Raw genomic sequence first — 6,000 nt, forward strand, 5'->3', positions numbered from 1 at the left:
TGTTTGCTAGTTTTCCTACCCACACCTTTTTGTTCCAATTTAGTTATGTGAGGAGTGAATGACGTAAATGTTAGTATGGCTGAGAACAAAGGCTTGGACTATGGCAGACCAAGAAATACAATAGGTTTGTGATTTTTTCTTTTTTTATAATTTTCTCTAATTTGTTCGTGAGTATTGCATAAGTTATCTACCATGTGCATTTCTTTTACTTTATTATGAGAGATTAGACAACGCATGACTATGTTAAGGATGTGTCTAGTAGTTTTTACTCTCTCTCTCTCTCTCTCTCTTTTAAAAAAAAAAAAATTGCAGTGTGAACCATTACTCATGTTAACTAATTTTTACTTATTCAAGCCCCCGGACCACTCGCCTGTCTAAGCAATCGAAATCTACTTCTATTCTACCAAAGAAGTGGAACCAAAAATGTAAAATATAACCGGGACATTAGGGGATGATGGAATTGGGGGTTGTTGAGGTGATGGTTCATAGTGAAGGCGGTGGTTGAGTTCATGCTTTGGGGACCCTCATGAAAATTGAAGCGATTGAACCTGTCAAAATGTCTCATAAATCCTTTTTTTTTTTTACCTATATGGATGTTAAATAAGTTATATATGATATAATAATATTAAGTAAATAAGTCATATATAAGTATTAAAAAGTCATAAATGAATTTACAACTTACTTAAACTCAACCCATTTCTATTACTTTTTCTTTAGTCCCTTTGGCCTTCACTTGATCTCTCACTCACTCATTTCGCACTTTCATCTCAGTTTGGCAATGAGTTTTCGTAGATTGGATTAAATATCAAATTGTTTTACCAATATAAGTCGAGCGCATACGGATTATTAGATTTGTACTTTGTGAAAATGAGTCAAAACAAGCTATAAATCTATTTGGATTGAACCATTTAATCCCACCCATCCATTCAACAGACCTACCCCCAATCATGGTTATGGTACGGCAGGCAGGCGAGCAATTACAGAAGCGAAAGTGCTCGTGGTGCCCACAGAATGGTGCCAATGACGATGAAGGTGATGAAATGAAAACGATTTGGTTCGCCCTTGACGTATTTAGTCAAGCAGATCATTTCCGTTAGCTTGAATTACCTGGTTAATGGAGTGATCGTAGGTGTCTTTGCACATAATCGGATCAACCTTATATAGAACAATATGCTCTTTAATTCGACACGATAGAATACTTCCATGACCCGAAATCGCCACCGGCAAGGCCAATAACAATATTAGCTTGTGTGATTCTACTAGCATTGACGACTCCGTTGTTTGTGGCCAATCAAAGTGCAAGAATGGCTTGTTTGGCTGAACCAATCAGATGGTGCCACAGAACCTCAAAATGTTCTTTTTTCTATTACAACTAGAGAGAGAGGGAGAGAGAGAAGCAACAATTCCTTCAAATCTCGCAATGAAACCATCATCAACTAAAACATGCAACTTTCGGAAGAAACTGAGAATTTGATGGGTAAATAAGGAATCTATCCTTCCATCGTTTTGGGAAGCCTAAATAGCCCAGCTGTTTCCCTTATCCGTGAAAAGTTTATGCATATGGTTTGGACTTCAATCAGGATCTCCTTGACTGCCCAAAATCATTAACATACAGAAGAAGGCAGAAAAACAAATCATGTAAGAAATAGATCATCCCACCAATATCGTTCTACATGACACTGAATATTCTCTTCATTCATTTCGCTATAGCTGGACGGCATACTCAAAACGAATAGCAAGCAGATTTCATTCCATCACATGGATTTTGGTTCATCGTAGAAAAACAAAAACAGAGCGCTCAATCTTGACCCACATTACCAAAAAACTATTTCAGGTGTCATAATCCCTGCAGATATCAAATTCTGCAAACGCACGCAGAACACACGGGATTCCACCTTAAAAGCCCAACAAGAAAATAAACAAAGGACAATCCAAACGCATAAAGGATTCTTACAGTTCTTGAATGTGCCCGATCTCAGGATCTCCTTGACTCATCGATCTCAACTCATTTTGTTTTACTTTGGTTTTGCGTGGGTTAGCAACCATGGAATCTTTCTTTTCTCTCGCATTCGTTGCCCATCAAACTCTCTCCATATAATTACAATAACCTGGGAAATTTTTAACAGCGTTCAGCACATTACAAGTGATACAGTAAAAGGGAATTTACTTGAATTGGTGACGGTTTATCAAGGATGACAAGACAATAAAAGCTTGTTAAAGTGGTTTGGACAAGTGAAACAATGACCTTGAGATTTTTTTGCCAGAAGATGTACATTTTGATGGGACTGTATTGAGAAAAGGTACATGAGGCCTTGGGTTCTGCCGGGGGAAACCATGTAGGGATCCCTTGTTCGTAAAAGGCTTTAGCTATTGTTGTCAGGTGTTGGGGATTGCAAATTCATTTTCATGATTACCATTGAATTCATTGTTGTATCATGTTATATTATTCTCTATATGCATGCTAATTAGCTAATCTAATAAAATTGGTTTTGTCCTTTAGAATGCACTGCGGCAACAACAGTTTGTACGAGAAGTTCTAATACAATACAATCTCTGCAATGAACCTTGGTATGTTTCATTTTCCCATTTGTTATTTCCAGCAGTTCGTCTTCTATAGAGTTGAGCTTTTCAAGCACTATAATCTTGGAATTTATACCTTCTGTTTTGGTTTAGCATGTCGGAGGAAGCTGCCCTTGTCAATTTTATGCATAAGTACATACGTATACTCTCAATTTCTGCTGGCTTGAAGTGCCCCGTGCTGTCATCTCTTCACTCCCGCTTCTGGAGCTTATTTTGGATGGAACCCCTTGACCTTTTGAGCGACATGTTTTTTATGTTCTTACCACCAATCACATTCCTGAAAGGATGGGAATGGTCCATACTTAACTCCCCGCACTCATGCAACTACATGTGGGAATAGAGGAAAATTGGGCAAAATATATAGTGTTTCCAGGGAAAATCGTGTAAAAGATATAGTGGTTCATGGAAAGTATACCATATCACATATCCTGTGTCAAATTTGGTCAATGGCTAAATGTGCACCTAAAGAATTAACCTCGCCATCACCTAAGGCTACATGTTTAAAATAACCTACATACTTAAAATCACCAACTTACCCATTAATGAAAAGTTAAGGTTAACATGCTTGATTGATTGTAGCTTGTAGGACGAGGGCCTGTTATGTATTTTGTCTTGGTTGCGCATGCTTAGGTTATTAACTGGTCAGCTCTAAGTCATGTGCCTCTATCTTGCTTGCTAAGATTCTGTTCATTTGATTAGTGGTGCCCTGATAAATTGCAAGTGCTTTTTGTGTAGGATTAAATATAGCTTGAGCATTGTCGCGGACAGGGCCTGAAAAAGTGTCACGCCCCGAACCCCGAGCGCGCGCACATCCCACAGCGGTCGATCAAATATGCGACATCCCAGGACACGTCGCCGACCCATTCATTTATTTACGCATGCAGAAGCGAAACAAATCCCCTGACAACAAAATACGGGATAGAAAAGCAGGAAGCAAAACCACAACATAACACTTAAACATAATTCAACAGAATTACAAACAGGGATTTACGGCTAACAGTCTACAAAAGACTGGCCCTTAAAAAGAGGTTATCCTACGACCTACAAGTCGTACACGATCTCCAATCCTTATGACTTCACCTCTCCAACTCCTCAAGGCCAACCAAAGCTATCTCGTCCGCTCATCCACTGTGGGGACCCGAAATGGTTATTCAATAACCACCGAGACAACGTCTCAGCAAGTTCAACCCCTAAACCCCTATTAGAAAGAAAATACACCTGGGTGGCCTAGCCACAAAGACACAGAGAACTTACCTCGCCTCAATTCCTTCTGCAGTTAGCACAGTTCATATCACTCAATCATATGCAATAATGAGAACTTAAACAACCGGATCGCATTCACTTTCATATAACTAACAACCACAGGGTCCTGATTATAAGACTAAATCGTTATGACACGTCCCATTCCATGCCACACAATTCCGTCCCATAATCCGACACATCAAATTCACTCATCATGCGTTCCAATTATTAATCACTGCCACACAAGGGCATAGCCTACTCGCAGTCGGGCTATCTACCGCATATAGCCAGCATCGCCTCCCCTCATGGAGCGCGGCCCAAGACGTCGACGGCATTCCCGAAGGAGCATCGTCTCCCCTTGGAGCACGGCTTCGTCTCTACGTCGACGGCATTCCCGAAGGAGCATCGATCCGGTCGGCCCACCTCTACTCAAGCGATCGGCACCACGTCACTCTCTTGACGGCATTTCTAGAAGAACAAAGGTCCGGTCGGCCTAGCCACTCTGCGCGACCCGAGCCACGTCACTCTCTCGACGGCATTTCTAGCGAGAATAAGGATCCGCGGCCTAGCCACTCATCAAGCGACCCGAGCCTTTCAACTAGCACACGACAATTCGATACCAATCCTTGGATACTTTACATTTCACTCACATAATCCAATTACAATATTAACCATTAACAAACCAATTTCAATGCCGAACTCGACACTTGGGATTTTCTAAACAAAATCCATCATTTTCACAATCAACAACAATTTGCATTATCCAATCATCAAATTCATAATCTGAATACACAAAGAGAATGCACGAAATTTTGAGAATTTAGGGTCCCAAAACAATTTTCAGAATTTATTAAATAATTAAATTTATTCCGAAATCAATTAAATAATAATATCCATATTTTTCACGATCCACACTTAATTTATAAAATCCAGTCGTCAATTTCAAAATTCTGACTACACAAAGACCGACCGGACGAAATTCCGAGAATTTAAAGCTCGACAAAAATTTTCGGAATTTAATAAATAATTAAATTTATTCCGAAAATAAGTAAATAATAATATTTTAATAATTTCGAATAATAATATATTATTAAATTATTCAATAATTTCGAGATATTTAAATAAATCAAAAGTAAATTCCTTTATGTCACATCAATGCTTATATTAATATAAACCTTCATTTAGCCTTAAATTAAACTCACTTTAAGCTAATTAAACACATTGATATAATCCACACTTAAATAAATTAAACCAACCACCTAATCACAATTAACATAAACTAAGCACACCTAAAGCATAATTAACCCTCTAAGCGAGGTTTAGTGAGTTAAACTCACCGGATTAACGAACCGAGCGGACCAAAACGACGGGGACGCCGAGGAGAACAACTTTCCTCAAAGCGGGCCGAGCATCCGGGCTCGGGAAGGCGGCAAAACGGGCCACGAAGGGGCTGCCATACCCATTTTCTGGGTTGCTGTTCGGGGCCGAGAGGGAGCAAATCCGGCGCCGGTTCGGGCGGCCAAGGGCGGCGGAGGCAAGGCGAAGCTCCGGCGGGCTAGGGCGGAGGTCGACGGCGGCTCACGGCGGCGGGGACGAGCTCCGGCAGCTCTCGCACAAGCTGAACAGCAGCTCGAGATGCCGGCCAAGCGCGGGCGGAGTGCGGACGCGAGCGGACCGGCGAGCGGCGCACGGGCGGCGCGAGGCGGACACACGGCGACGGCGGCGAAGGAGGTGGACGGCGAGGGGCTGCTTCGGCTTCTTCCTCTGCAATTTTTCTGGTCTTCGCACACCAACCATGGAGGAGAGAGGCTACGGGGGAGAGAGGAAGAAGAGAGGGAGGAGAGAGAAGATGGGGGCTTTTTCTTTTCTTTTTCTCTTTCTTTAATCCCTCACACGGCCACCGCGACCTCACACGAGGTCATCTTCCACTATCTCTCACAACCTTTCTCCAACGCTCATTTTACCTTTCCGCACGCACGAAACTTTGTACAACAAATTCTTCAATTCCACTTGATTCTCTTCCAATCAATCCAATCGTTCATAAAATTAATCCAACGTCACCACACTTCAATTCACATCTTCACTTGTCCATGTAACCAACTTAACTCCCAAAAGCACAACCAAAGACGAGCCTACTATTTCTCGAGCCAAATTAACCATTTTCTGATTTAATTTGCC

The sequence above is a fragment of the Eucalyptus grandis genome, chromosome 9 (assembly GCF_016545825.1).
Source record: "Eucalyptus grandis isolate ANBG69807.140 chromosome 9, ASM1654582v1, whole genome shotgun sequence".
Lineage (NCBI taxonomy): Eukaryota > Viridiplantae > Streptophyta > Magnoliopsida > Myrtales > Myrtaceae > Eucalyptus > Eucalyptus grandis.